At 43.2% G+C, this 15,595-nt stretch overlaps 1 protein-coding gene across 1 annotated transcript in view; it reads left to right on the top strand.

Moving 5' to 3' along the window:
- Positions 1 to 1,390: 1,390 nt before the first annotated feature.
- Positions 1,391 to 15,595, top strand: part of THSD7B (thrombospondin type 1 domain containing 7B) — a 326,234-nt gene continuing 312,029 nt past the window's right edge. The window contains exons 1-2 of the mRNA XM_051624219.1: positions 1,391 to 1,452; positions 12,518 to 12,620. The gene's annotated coding sequence lies outside the window, so the exon portion shown is untranslated. The remainder of the gene's footprint in view (positions 1,453 to 12,517; positions 12,621 to 15,595) is intronic.

Raw genomic sequence — 15,595 nt, 5'->3', positions numbered from 1 at the left:
TATCCCCAGGTCCTTTTCCACAGGGCTGGATGGAAAATGTCTGGTGTGCTGATTTTCGGAGCCTGAACAGGTTGTCCTGGGGGTACAGTGCTAGCACAAAGGTCAGGCATTAGTCTGAAAGGCCAGTTTGTCATTCTTTTATACCAGCTTCATGTCAGTGGAGTTGTTTCTCATTCTCAGTAGTCATAATTAGTTTCACACTCCACATAGTGTGAGAACAAACCTTCTTTAACAAGGCAGAAATAAAAACTGTGTGAAAACCAGATACTGTCCTAATTTCATTGTGCATACAGTTACCTGGTACTTGCTAAGTTGGACACATACGTTATTTTATGAACCTAAACTTAGGGGCTGGGTACATAAAATAATGTTGGTTGTGCTGAATAATGCCTTTTTGAACAGTGCAGATAAACTGAACTGAGATAATTCACTTCATGTATTTAAAAAGTGATGGATTCAGTATCCACCCTCCTTCCTCTCCCTGCAATCACTAAATATTCCCTCCTTAATCGAAGACAGTTTGGTGATCTCTTACACTAATTAAATTCCTGGAAAGATGACTTCGACGACTTTGAAACTCACACCGACGGATGTTTCTCCAGCAAAGCTTGCAGTGCGTTGGCTTTTTTAGGGAAGTATCCTCAACACTGCGTGCCGATCGGGACTAGATCAGTGAAAAACACAGAACTGGGAATTTGGGGCGGGCTAAATATACAATTAAAACTCAAATTAAATTAAAACAATAAATAACATTTATTCGCTGTGTAGACTTACCACGTATTTAGTAAGACGTGGAAAACTCGGTCTCTGTATCTTAAAAGCCCGAGAAAGACCATTCCGCGGATGTTTGAGCTCCACAGCTGCACACGCCCGTCGGCCCGGCCCGGCCCGGCCCGGCAGCCGGCGCGACCCTCACCGGGCCGCGGGCACCGGCACCACGGAGTCCGGCGGGACCGGGAGAGCCGCCCCGGCTGCCGCCGAGCCCTCCGCCCCGCACCCTCCCGGCTCCCGCCCCGGCGCCAGGCCCGGACCCCGGTGGGGCCCTCACCCCGCGTCCCGAGCCAGGCCGGGCGGGGTGGCCGCTCCCGCCGTGCCCGCACCCTCGGGGCCGCCCGTTCCCCGGCCCCGCCGCCGCCGCCGCCCGGCAGAGGGCGACGGAGCGCGGCCGTTCCTCGCCCCGGCGCCGCGCGGGATGGGCGGGCGGCCGCCGAGCCTCCATCTTCGCTCCGCCCGCGGCCGCGGCGCCGCGCCCCTCCGCGCTGCGGGGCTGAGCGGGTGAGTGCGCGCCCCTCCCGCGGGAGCGCCCGGCGCCGCCCCGCTGCCCGCCCGGGCTCGCCCGCGGCGCCGGCCCCGCAGGTCTGTCTCCCCGCCGCAGCGGACCGCGCCGGGCTCCATCCATGTCGCGCCCCGGGGCTGCGAGGAGGTGCGGCCGCCCCGGCGCCGGGGGAGCGGGTGGGTCCGGAGTGTGTGAGGGCGTGTGGCGGGGGGGATGGACGGACGGACCCGCCGGGTCGCGCCGTGCGGGAGAAGTTGCTTTGGGTTTCGGGACCGCTCTGGCGGAATTTCCTCGACTGGCTGCGGGGCTGGGGAGCCTGGCCGCCCGCACCCGCGGCCCCGGTCCCCCGAGAAGCCCCGGCCCTCCGGGGGAGCGGGAGGTGAGGGGTAGCGTCTGGGAGCACCTTCGCCCCCGTGAAACAGGTGAAGTTTCGGTAGCTGTTAAGCACTTGGGGCAGCGCGCAGCGGTGCTGTCGCCCGCTTGGGCTGGGGAAGGCAAGTGCTGCAAACTCCTCTCTGCCAAAGAGCTTTTAGAAGTCGCCCAGGCTCTGCGGGCAGGGCTGGCTCCTCTGGGGTTTGTGCTTTTTGGCATGCGGGTGGCTTATAAAATCGTACTTTTTCCCCCACCCACCCTCAGTCAGTGTTGATACGTGTTTGAGTTGTCCTTTTCCCCTCCATTGACTCTGCAGTCGATGATTTTAAGTAAGGTACTGTAAATACGCTTCTTTCTTGTAACCATCCGTTACTTTAACCGTTCAGTTTATTCTTGTCATGCTGGTGATTTTATTTATTTTGTGTATTGTTACTCATTTAAGGTTAAACCGTGTAGAGTTTGGGCTTTATTTGTGTGAAGATATGAATGGATGAATGGGGACTAGCCGTAGAGACATCTTCCTTCTATCCTCTTCTGTCCTCCCTCCCACCCTCCCACTCCCGTGCCTGCCCGAGCGTTTCTGGAGAAGGCTTTTAAAAGAATAAATGAGGCTCGTAAAAGTACTTACTGACCGCTGCCTCCAGCTCGTTTATATAACTGAAATTTATTGTTTCATTCCTTTAATGAAAACGAAAAATCAGCTTAAAAAATTTGTTACCTGAGAGTGTAGGTTTTGAAAGAGGCTGTGCGAGGCTGTGTTTGTTGTGTGTGCGGGTGAATGGGATAATGTACCTGTTAGAACGAGGTTTCACTGGCAGTGAGAGAGAGGACACGGTGACCGAGGGAGCTGCTGTTTCTTGTGCCTTGTGTCACGCAGGTGCCTCGTGCGGGTGTTTAACTTGCATCGTAAGATCTTCAAACTTGAAGAAACTGATTAAAAAAGAGAAGTGGTGAACTCTTTAGTTTCTGAAAAGATTTTCAGTGGAGTTTTAAGTAATGTCATGCCAAAGATGAAAGAGGTGGCATTAAAGTAGGAGGCTTCAGTACAGGGATACTTATTCTCAGAGAACAGAGGTAGGGACACATTGGGGTGCGTGATGTGTTTGTGGTGCTGTGTGTTGGCTTGGCTTGTTCCTGGAGATGTGACCAGCTCAGAATGCAGAACATCACGTCTTTGCAGGAATAAGCTCCTGGTGCCAACTACTGAATTTTCCAAAGGATGGAAATGGAGAGATTCTGTGCTTGCCCTCTCTTACACATCTGCTGAACCAGTTTTAGAGCATTGTGGAAGTTACTGCTGTAACTGATGTGAACAAGAGAGGCATGATCCTGCTGTTAGTCATGACAGTTCTGCTTCTTTCTTTGGTCGGACTGGATAAAGCTTCATTATTGATTGTTACAAAAAGTATTTAGCCATGGTTCTCAGCAAAGCCTTTTCTGCTTAATCGGGGAAGAGCAGAAGGTTGTACATTCTGTTTTTTTATGTTGGTTCTGTGAGGGGAAGCTGTGTCTACTCACCTTTCTACATGGAAACAGTTGTTGGTTTTTTTTTCCACATTGCAGCATTTAAAAGTACTTCGTGGAGTAGCAGAAATAAACACCCTCATTAGTCAGCTTCTCTTCTACTTTGCCATGAGGGTGTTTCAGGGATCCCATTTCGCTCTGATAATGGAAGACCAGAAGAGCTGTTGAGCTCCATCTGTATGCATTAGGGTAGCTGGTTGATTTGTACCCTGGGGCCATATTATCTGCTATTTAATTACTTGAGAATTGGTAATGATATTCAGGAAGACTGTATTTGTAGTGACTGCTTTCTAGGGACGGCTCTTCACTAGAAAGCCTTGCTGATAAGCATCGCACTGAACCATGTTTGCTGACATGTTGCTTTGGTAGGAGGCTGCTGCTTTTAGCTGCCTTTGTGCCTTTGATGGCACAAAAGTTCTGGGGTTTGAGTAAGGACTGTGAATTCCCACAGGTCTCCTTGCACTTCAGTGTAATTTGTGCTTTTTTTCCCCAAAGCGCTATTCAGTATCTTATGTCCTGCCCTCAGATGAGCAGAGCTGTTTTAGGCACTTGCTTCTTTTGTATTTGGGCACAGCTGCAACTATTTCAGTGGCTGGTAGCAGAGGAGAGCACGTGAGGAGCCTGAGCTGGAGCGGATGAGACATGCCAGATGCTTCAGGTACCCTGATGCCAAGCTCACTGCTGAGTAACAGCACAAAGATAGTGATGCGAGAGTGGTTTTGGGGAGCGGAAAAACCAGGTGGTGGTTGCACTTTGAAAGCTTCTGATTCTGTGTTGCTGTTGGTAGATGGGCAGAGGGATCGTGGTGGAAGATGTGCTGTGATGTGAATGGTCCTATACAGGTGTCAAAGGCAACTATGGTTGTCTGGCTGCACAGGCTGTAAGCAAAGATTGGGAAAGGAAAATAATAATTAAAAAAAAAAGCCCTGAGTTGACAGTGCTGTGCTGACATGAATACCCATGTCTGTTCTGCTTCCCTGCTCTGCAATCATGCTTGCACCCTTATACCTTACCAAAAGGGATTGTGAAAGCTGAGCAACAGGAATGCTGTTGCAGATTAAGAGGTGATGGAAATGCCTCCAGGCTCTTGTTCAGAGAGGTGAGTTCTCTATTCTCTGTTAGAGGTATATGCTGCGCTTTAATGGTGTGTGCTGTGCTGGGGCTCGGTGGTATTGATGGGCTGGAGGGGGGGCAAAGTAGAAACCTGTCTGCTTCAGCTGCCTGACATGAAGTGTGGTTCTGGGAACTTTGGGCATTTTGCGGGTGCAGGAAGCTGTCCTGCTGGGCTGCCTCTGAGTGTGTTGGAAATGTACATGTCTCAGTTGTCAGTTGTTAAAAACTTCTCAGGGGTTTATGTTTTAGCATGGGGAGACACAAACATTGGTTTCACAAAACAGAGCTGCTGTGTTGTTTATTAACACAACAGATGAAAATTTCTCTTGTCACATCCTCAGTTCACAGGCTGATGTGTTACCAGTGCAGCTGAGGAAAGGGAGCGCTGCTGGGACTGCCCAGGGGGAGAGCTTGGGTGGTTTGCCTGTAAATCAGAGAAGTTAAGAAGCTATGGATGGGCTGTCTTGCTGCATTGTAATTGAGTTTCATGGTAGGATAGAATCAAGACTTCCTGGCAAAAAATCTCTGTGCTGTCATGGTGTGTTGCTTGGTGTGTTCTGCGTCCTCCCACGCCATGAGGTTTTGCCCACACATCACTCTGGTCTGAGCTTTCAAAATCTTATTTCTGAGATAGCATTCTAGACACCAGTAGAGCTACCTTTTCTGATATTTGCCTCGAAATAATGTCAAGTAAATGGGAGGGTGTGCTGTGAAAAGGAGGTGTGATTCCCAGGCAAGGCCAGGATGGTGCCAATGGGTGCTGAGCCCTGTGGCGCTCCTTCTGGAAGCTGTGCATTCCACCTCATCCAAAGCTGCTTCCAAGGTGGTGATGAAGTGGATACTGTGGTAGGAAAAGCAGGTAAAGCACCACAGTCAAAATACTCTTTTATTTGAAAAAACAAACAAGGGATTGTGCCAAAGGATAAGAGAGTTATGTGGATCGTTTAAAACCAGGAATTCCACAAGGAAAGCAGGTTTCTCAGTAGCCTGAGAACTAGTTTCGTCAGTAGCCACTGATGAACCTTCCTACCTTAGCTCTGTGTCCGCATACAGGTTCTTATTGTCTGCAGTCTTGTTTTGAGCATGAGAATGGAATAATTCTGTGCTTTGGAATAGCAAGCTTGCCATAAATATGCTGTAAATACTTTTTCTGCTTGGAGTGCCTCCTTATTGAGTCATCTTTCGGCATTCTTTTGTATTTATGCTGTATTTAGTTTAAACACTTGAGTATTAAGGGCATCCTGCATCCTTTTTGTTGGAAATGCTTTTAGTTGCACTTCCTTTCTGTCATGATTTTATTTGTTAAGCTGTTATTCTAACTGAAGGAAAATCTTCTGCTTACTTTTTTGGAAAGCTTTTTGGTTGCTCCTCTCTCTTTTCTGTTGACTCTGATCTAGCTAATGCTCATCTTTTGTATCTGAAAATAAGCTAGCTACTTTAAAAGGGGGTTGTTGGTTGTTTTTTCTTGTTGGTTGTTTTTTCTTGTTGGTTGTTTTTTCTTGTTGGTTGTTTTTTCTTGTTGGTTGTTTTTTCTTGTTGGTTGTTTTTTCTTGTTGGTTGTTTTTTCTTGTTGGTTGTTTTTTCTTGTTGGTTGTTTTTTCTTGTTGGTTGTTTTTTCTTGTTGGTTGTTTTTTCTTGTTGGTTGTTTTTTCTTGTTGGTTGTTTTTTCTTGTTGGTTGTTTTTTCTTGTTGGTTGTTTTTTCTTGTTGGTTGTTTTTTCTTGTTGGTTGTTTTTTCTTGTTGGTTGTTTTTTCTTGTTGGTTGTTTTTTCTTGTTGGTTGTTTTTTCTTGTTGGTTGTTTTTTCTTGTTGGTTGTTTTTTCTTGTTGGTTGTTTTTTCTTGTTGGTTGTTTTTTCTTGTTGGTTGTTTTTTCTTGTTGGTTGTTTTTTCTTGTTGGTTGTTTTTTCTTGTTGGTTGTTTTTTCTTGTTGGTTGTTTTTTCTTGTTGGTTGTTTTTTCTTGTTGGTTGTTTTTTCTTGTTGGTTGTTTTTTCTTGTTGGTTGTTTTTTCTTGTTGGTTGTTTTTTCTTGTTGGTTGTTTTTTGGGGTTTGTTTGTTTTCTTTGCTACCTGCACTTGTGTAGTAGGCAGCTATTTGGAGAAAGTGTGTGACACAGGTGAGGAAAGAGAAATTCAAGGACCAGTGAGAAAGCAAAGAAAAACTGTATGAGTGATGTAGTGAGTCCTAGCTGCCTAAACTGCCTTTGTTGTACCTGGTGGATTGTGCATCCCTGTACTTGCCTGCCTGTTGCAGCACTGTCCCCTGTGCTCAGGGTGGGCAGCTGGCCCTCTGTGGGGCTGTGGAGCAGAGCTGGGATGTCTGTGTGTTATGTGTGGTATCCATGTATGTGCTGGGCAGGCACTAATGGGCACAGAATAACATGCAAGACAGTCTGCTGATCAGTGCCTGCAGCAGCTCCTGTGTCTCTTGGTGATGCAGGATTGGCTGTTGGGAAAGGCAGAGCGTGTAAACCCAGGTGCCATGCAGTAAAGTGTGGTTTCAGCTGGAGTGAAGTGACCTGCAGGGGTAGTATGAATGGGGAGGGAAAATGAATAGGTTTATAAATGAAATGAAAACTTGAAACTACTGAAAAACTTGTACGAAGGGGAGAAATAGTCGTCGTCCTCACTCAGTTGCTGAAATAGAAAATGTGTTTCTGCAGAAAAGGGATATTCTGGTAGGGAATAGGGGGTATTCGTGAAAGGCTGGAGATAGTCCAACTTAATGTGGCAAACTTCTGGTCCCAGCCTCGCTCAGAGTGAGGGGGGGACTCTCATCTGTCTTCAGGTTGCCAAGAATGGACAGACAGATGCCACTTGGCTCCTTCAGACTGATGTAGACTTCCAGGAGAAAGATCAAGTGAAACAATCTCTAACAGTCTCTTCGGTTGCTGGGTATAACCATGTCTGTTTCTGATCCATCTACAATAGCTTGTAATTCATACTAGTGTTGCTTTAGCATGTGGCAAGAGCAGCGTGGGTTTGTCTGCTGTGATTTGAACAGGAGATTGTGGAGAGTCTAAGTTGTCATAGCAGAATGTAGGATATGTAAGTGTATATATGTACGAATTTTTATTTTGGTGCGTGTAAGACAGGACAGTTGTATTCAGTCTTTAGACAGACATTTTATCATTGCTTAGGCACCTATTCTCACAGAATTGCTGGGTTTTTGTTGCAACACTGATGTCAGCAGATATCAGAGAGCAGAGCAGGGAGGCTGAGGGTGCTGCAATATGGGGGTAATGACACCTGGGCATTGGCGTGTGCCTTCGGAGACATTTGGAAAATTGTAGCCTGCAGATACTTAAGATTCTGTAATTAATTTCAGATATCTGTAGTAAATATGATACACAGCTTTAGTAAAGGTGAAAGCAGTGGACTCTGCAACTATCTCAATCAATGATGTGCAGCTTATGTAGCATTAGTTTTTAGTGTGTGGTATTCATTCAGGGAAGAAAACTTAGGTGGTGGGAGGCTTGACAGATATGGCAAAGTCTTTTCTTTCTGCAAAACCATCGCAACAGAAACACGCAGAAGGATTTCTTTCTGTGTGTTTGTTTTGGGGGTTTGTGTGTCTTGTTTTGCTATTTAAAAAATCACCTGTGCTCTGTCTCTTGAAATATTTGGAAACAGTCAGGAAAATAACCTCTCCTGTGTATCTCAATATGTATTGAATTAAATTACAGTTGTTAATAAAACAGAGAATACACCCAGAGCAAAAACTGTAATGGATGGAAGAGCAACCTGAAGATGTAGCACAGTGAAGGTGAGTGCAATTCAGCCGTTAATGAATGGGATTAAAACTCATGTTTATGAGAGAGGGAAGCTTTCCACTGGGATGCAGTGTGTTTTGTGACTGGCTTTTTGTCTCTAGTGGGTTGAAACAGAACTCTCCTCCAGAGCCTTTCTGAAGCTCAGCACGGGTGATTTGTATTCTCCTGGAGAGTAATTTGTCAGGAGATGAACAGCAGTGTGCTTGGTGTTTGCCAGAATACAGCAAGAAAAGTCCAGTTAAAGACTTATTTTTTTTGGTTAAAGTAATTTTTAAATTTTCCATCAGAAAAAGTCATAAATATCTGTGCTCGGCCTAGATTTTTCCCATCTCTAGTACTTGGGGAGGACATGACTTGGTCCTTGGTGAGCCTATGATCAATGAAAGGTCACAGATTTAGATGTGAACTTGCTAAGTTTTGTCTAAACATTGCAGAATTTCCTTGTAATATATTTAAGTAAAAATTTGATTCAAAATGGAATTTGAAGCAAAGTAAGCAAAATGTTGAATTTCCCCCAAATGAAGCTGTCATTTTTATAGAATAAAACTTGGCTGCCTTGAAAGGAAAGCTGTTGTGTTGCTTTCTACCAGAAGCAAGCAAGAAAGGAAGCATTCAGTTGTAGTTCAGTTATTTTTTCTTTTTTATTATGGAGGGGAAGTGTATATTTTTTTGGGCTTTTTTTGTTTGTTTGTTTGTTCTTCCTACCCTCCCTTTTGTCCATTGGCCAGAAGAGCCTGTTAACCTCCAGGTCCAATTCTGGGAGCATTGAGGATTGCTGTCTTCCTCTGACTTTTGCTTTGGTGTTGAACTGAAGATTATTCTCTCTCTCCTTTTCCCGTATCAGGCTGGAGTTTGGTATTATACATTTGATAGACTAGTTCTCAAATAAGATTTATTCTGAGGCTTTTGTTAACAGTTGTTCATTCTAGATGATGCCCTGATTCATTTGTATGTATCTGTAGAGTTTGGGGCTGGAGTTTGGTACGGCAAGATTTCTTTGCAGAGCTCACTGTGATACTTTTAGAATTTGCCTTATTTTGCTAAACAGAAAGATGGGAAATGAGTCTGAGCTGCTTCCTCCATATACTGAAGTGATCAAGAAAAACAGAGACTGGGACGTGTTGTGCTGAAGCTAATCTGGTGGAAGAACGAACAAATAGAGAGAAGCTTTACAGGTTGACAGGGAACAGTGAGTTAAATGTGTGGTTTATAGAAAGGAAAACAGTGGAATGTGTTTAAAACAATAGGAGAAGGGGTGTTTGAGTGACAACCAGAAGATGGTGGCAATTTGGAACAGAGATGTGATATGATGGGAAGGAGTTTTGGTGAGTGCAAAGGAGGAGAGGCAAAAAAGCGAGCTGGTGTTGAGAAACAAAATTGGACTGCGAATGTGTTCAGAAAGCAGATGGGTTTAAGCCTCTGAATGACAAGGAGGGAAGAAAAGACATGAAAAGAGACATGATGTGGCTTCGATTTTAGTGAGCGGCAACAAAAAGAGGATGTTTTGTGTCACTATGACCATGATGGAAACAGAAACTAGAAAGATGAGGAGAAACTTTTAATGAACAAACAAGATGGAGACAGCAGGGATGAAGGCACGTCAAAGTTGGGTTTTTCCCTTAAAATAAAAGCCCCCCTACTCCCACCCTTCCCAAAGCCAAGCCCTCCCCTTTTCATTTTATGTATTTAACTACATCAGTGGTAATATAACGTCAAATTAGTTTGATATATCTGCTGTTTGATATATCATGTCTAAGTTTGCCAGGAAGTATAAAACTAATTACATTTACTGTCAAGTTGACTGCCCCATCCCTTGTGCAGCACTAGCTGAGACAGGCTCACTGTCTGTTTGAATAGGTGTAACTTTTTCCCTGTCTATTTGGAATACCCTTTCTCTGGGTATAGAGAAATATTAGCTTTTCAGTCTTCCAGATGAGCTGTAATGACTTTCTTATCAGGAAGGGTTTAATGGAGAAAGGTATTGATGGGCTCAAATTATCAGATTTGATTTTTTTTTTTTTTTTTTGAGAGAGATTGAGATGGGTAGGATACATTTGAGTTCATCTGGGTGTGCATGCAAGGTATGTGACACCTTGTAAAAAGACTGCCTATATTAATTACACTTTGAGAGGAAGATGCAAGATGCCTTCCTGGGGCAGTTCTGAAAATGACATACTTTGTTGGTTTTAAAATACAAATTAGAAGAAGACAAGAAATAATAGGTATATTATTTTGATTCTGGGTTGCTCTTTGGGCATATTCCTGAAAGAGGCAACAGAGAAGCTGAGTAAAGAATTTTGTGGAGAAGAAAGGGAGTAGGAAGGCTGAGTGGGGAGTGGTGTTAGCAGGAGTAAAGGAAATAGTACTGTGGCTTCACTGAGAGTAATCATAGCTATAGGCATCCTCCTGCAGAGGATGATGAGCGGGAAGGCAGTATGGGATGCTAAACTTTCTGCAGCTATGAGAGCATTTTCAAAATTATTTGCCAAATACCTCTGAAAGCAGAACATCTGAGGTGATTTGGAAGGGCAGACTGAGTTTGAGAAGCATCTGATCCTGCAGAGGAGCACATTTGGAGGTGAAGGCTTTTGAGAATTACTTTTCCAGAATTGACTCCAGTTTGGATCAGGATTAATGCATGTCTGCCTTTAGGAAGTCACAAATAGTTACTATTTTCTGCTAAACTTGAAAAGAAAAATTTGAATAACACTACTGGGACTGAGAGCTAAAGGTCAGAAACTTTCAATAGCAGCATTAATTGCTCCCTTTAAAGGATATAAAGGATCAGAGTCTTTATGGGCTTGCCTAAGGATGAGAGCAGTATTAATGCCATTATGTGATGACACAGCAAGACTCAAAAAGGGGGGGGAGGTTTTCACCTTGTTACTCCAAAATAAGATCAATGTACTAGTGACTTGGGTGTTAACTGCTTGAAGTACTGCAGCATTACTTCAGTCGTGTGCTGTGTTTAATACTTTCTATTTCATTGCCATAGATGTGCAGAATCAAGCTTCAAGAAATATTGACAGCAGGATTAGACGTTGCAGTGTCACGGGATTGCCTTGGGTCATCCAGCATTGAGATATTTTTTCTTATTTTTAAAAATTTTGCTAAGTCTCTGCAAGGTTGTTCTCGCTACCTTGCAGTCAGTGGTGCCACACTTGATTTTTCCGTCTTTGTCATCTTCAGGTTTGCATCTTTGTTTTTGCAAATTATGCTCCATTCTCCTAGGTGATGTTTTAGTGTTACTGACTCCTATTAAGAAGATAGGGTGGCTTAGAAAATGTGAATTATCCTATGCATGCTCCTGCTGTGTTGCTGAGCTCTTATCGTTAGTCCACGCTATATTGGAAAAATGTAAATATTGAAGGAATCAGTGATATATGATAGAACTTGCCATTGAAATGGGTTTTGATGTTTCATTGTGGCAATAATTTTAAAATCACTTGGATTTCCACTGCTGCCTGGAAGATTCTGTGCAATGATAATGAAGCTATTTCTGCTTTTCTTCTCTCACTAACATATTCAGAAGATTACTTGCATGATTATTCACGCAAGCAAGGGTTTTGGAAATCAGAAGTTTCTCAGTGTTGCAGAAACAAAAAGCTTCGGTGTCTCTACAGTGACATTCACAAAAGAATCCTCATTGTGAAGGCTCCTGATGTTAAAAACTTTGTTGGACTTTCCTCACTCCTGAGGAGTTTTCCCTACTCCTTGCTTCCCTTGCTTTGTCCTTTAGAAAAAATCCTCTAGGGAATTAGGAGAGTTGTGGGGGAAGTACCATAATTTGCAAACAGGAATGTTTTAAAAATAATTAAATTGGTTTAAGTTGCTAGATGCAAGTGCCAAGGTTTTGCCCCCCACTCCATAATGTTGATTTCACATATGCTTGCTGCTGGTATGTGGAAAATGATTCAGATTTGGCTTTTACAATTAAAAAAAACCCCAAAAGTACATACCTGCTGACTGCTTTTTAGGATAACTTACTGTGAGCTTGCCTTCACTGGGATGGTTTTGAGAGTTTGTAGGCAAATCCTGTTGGACTATGTAATGATGTGTTTGGATTAAGTTTCCTCCCTACTGCACATGCTACAGGAAAATGTATTTTCTCTTAGTCTGCTAGATAGGATAGATATTGTTTGCTTTTGAAGCAGCAGAAGTCTCCTAGGCAATTTGATTAAATTCCAGATAATTGGAGGGAGGGAAGGAAAGGAGCAAGTCTCCTCCCCTTTGCCTCCCCAACCTGCTCCTCCTCGAGCTTGCTCAGGTGAAATGCATGTGAAGCTGATCAATACAGCTGAGAGACTTTTGATGCTGATGATCTTGGATGGTGTGTGGTAAGCAGAATATAAGGTTGCATACTAAAACTAATTTCCAAAGAAAAATACTTAAAACTTTAGCAATCTACCCTCAGACTACATAAGTAATCTTGATTTTTGCATTTTTATGTTTTTTCTGTTAGTATTTTCCTGAGTTCTGTAACTTTGATCTGGCCTGGCTTGTTGGATTGGCTGAGAATGAAGAAGAGAAGCACTGAAGCTTGTCCTCAACTTTAAATACTTGAGGTATTTCATTCTAATAAGCATATTTAAAAATTTTACCTGATGTCTGGCAGAGGCAAGACTTAGGTGCTCAGGATGGATAGTGAAGACCCCATAAAGTTCAGGATTTGGTGTTCTCACTGCAGACTGAATTTTTGTACTAACTAATATCTGCAATTACACGTTCTAGAAAATATTTGTGTTCTCTGTGGATTCAAATCCCCAAAAATAAATAGGTGCAGGTTGAAATACTGACAGCCTGGCAGTATATTTAATAAGCTTGCTCTGCAGATTACTATTACATATGTTTGCTATCTGGGGATGCTGCTAGCAGAGCCAAAAAACCTCTGAGCTGATCATATCAAGCTTTTGAAAGGAGTAGTGAATGAAATGTGAGTGTCAAATTCTGTCTGAAATCTGAATCTATCCTTTTTTTAATGTGAACTTACCTGAAGCTTTGAAAAATAATACAGTAACGAATGTCTGACCTTATAATTAAATCTTCAGTGTTTCTGTAGGTGTTAGTTTTGTCAAGATACTTCTGCGGTGTAATGCTCTTGGTGACAGAGCTTTTTGTATTCTCCTCGACGGATAAATGATTAATGGTCTCAACACTGCCTTCTGGATCACCTTGTAAGAGGTCTCCTTCATCAATCTGGCAAGGGGATTGTATGGCAGTTTGCACCCTAATTACAGTCCCCAGCTGAGGATGTGCTGCTTAACAGATGACTCGTAGCAGAAGTACAGTCGGCGCAGATATAGATGACCATGGAGATGTTTGACACTTGGGTACAACAATTAGATTTCTGTTCTAGGAAAAAAATCCACTTCATAAGGAAAGTGCAACAGATAAAAATGTTTAGCTGGAATTAACTCTGTAACTTGAAGGTTTAATAATAGCAGCAGTTCCGTGCTTCCCTGTTTTCATCTTTTCCCTTCCCTTCTCTTGCAGTCATATAGATGAGGGCAGTATTGCAAGCCAGAAATTTTATTACCAATAGAAACATTAAGGTATTCCACAGGGCAAAACAAAAGTGATTCAAAAGGTGCTTTTACAGATAATAAGTTTTAGCATTGAACAGTTTACCCAGAAGACAACAGATTATTTCTAGTGGTCTGTCATTATTGTTGGCCTTTTTTCTGGCTCATTTGTGGTGTAGTGCTGCTACGCAATTAAGATGAATTTTGGAAAAAACAATGGAAGACAACTGCCCCTCTTCCACCAGGCATATTGCTAAGCATATACTTATGTGCCCATTGCTCAGTCTGGCAAATATGAGCGTGTTGCTGAGAAGCAGCTTATTGAAGGACTGAGGCACAGAGCAAAAGTTGCACAGCATCCAGCCAAACACAAAAACAAAGTGCCTGTTTGGGTGTTTGACAATGAGGGGATTTTGTGCTTTGGAGAGATGTAATCACCAATTTATTTTGCATCTGTGTTTCAGTGTTGTAGTCAATATTGTCAAATCAGATAACATTATGAAGATCTTGGCAATCTGGAAAAAATAGTTTTTGTGGTTTTTGGTGGCTTTTTTTTTTTTCATTAATGATAAGCATTTATTTACATTACTTAAAAAAAAATAAATTAAAAAGTCTGGGGGTTGTCTGGGCGCTGATACCGTCCCACTGGATGACATGTGCTTGACAAATAAATGCAGTGGAAAGGGGTATCTGTAGACTGAGGCTGGAGGTGGAAAATGTCCACTATTTGTGTTTATATCATGAAGAACTGTAGGGATTGGTATTTGTGTTTAGGGCAGTAAAAACCTCCAGCTGTGCAGTCGCTGCTGTGAAGGTGGGGGTGTGTATGTGTGACTTGGTCTAATGCACAAGAGGGGAAAAAAAAAGTCTTACAGCTCAGTGAAAAAATAGTTGAATGACTTGAGTGTGAGTGCTATGGGATGGCAGCAAGTCTTCACTGTGAGCTTGGCTCTCTTGAAGGCTGAACAGGAGCTGATTAGTGTGTGTGTGAAGCAGGGATTTATCACTGTCTTGTCCTAGGTTTGGAAGAAAATCTCGTCTAAAGTTTATACACCTAGAGATGGCCAGATAATGGCTTGTTGCAGTGCATTTACTCTTTCTGGGTTTCCCTCCCCATGATAAATGGAGGAATTGAGCTTAGAGTTGTTACATTATCTAGGAATCACATGTGCTGTATGGTGAAAACACTTGTGAGAGATCATAGAATTGTTAAGGTTGGAAAGGACCTTAAAGATCTTCAGGTTCCAACCCCCCTGCTACAAGCAGAGACACCTTCCACTAGACCAGGCTGCACAAGCCTCATCCAACCTGGCCTTGAACACCTCCAGGGAGGGGACTTGCACAACCTCCCTGGGCAACCTGTTCCAGTGCCTTACTGTTCTCATGGTGAAGAATTTCTCCCTGATGTCTTACCTAGATCATTTGAAAGGTTCTAGTTTCTTTGACCCAGGTTTACAATCAGTTGAAACTTGTGGCTTTCCCATGTTTTGGTTCCTTTTTGCTCCTTGGGCACCCATCAGAAGTGAGCAGTCCTTCCATGCCTTGTCCTCTCAGCTAAAATTTAAGGACTGTTCAACTTCTCTTTATTTTCCTGTTAAAAAGCAGATGCAGTTTTTCCTTTGTATCTGTCTTTCAGATGTGATAGCAACATGGTTTGCTGTTCATGTGAGCATCCATCACTCTTCTGTTTGCAGAAGCAATTGGAAGGAAATGACCCAGGTTGTTGTTATTACTCATATTTTATGTTTTTTTTTTCCAGTTCTGTAGCTTCAGCTCCTTTTTTGAGCCACATTGACACGTCATGAAACACCACATCTTGGGCTGTAGTTGTACATATTAATTGCCAAGTGATGCTCTGCCTCTCATTGATCTTGGTTTTTTCTTTGGTGATTCTCTCAGGTTTCATTCCAGAACCAATGCATCGTAGGTACTCAAGAGGAAAACATTTTCTTCTAAATGATTTTAGCAAATGGAACCCCTTTTTTTTTCCTCTGGCTGAAGACTGTCTTGGCTGCAAG

This window comes from Apus apus, chromosome 6, assembly GCF_020740795.1.
Source record: "Apus apus isolate bApuApu2 chromosome 6, bApuApu2.pri.cur, whole genome shotgun sequence".
Lineage (NCBI taxonomy): Eukaryota > Metazoa > Chordata > Aves > Apodiformes > Apodidae > Apus > Apus apus.
This window is presented reverse-complemented; position numbering and strand designations above follow the sequence as displayed.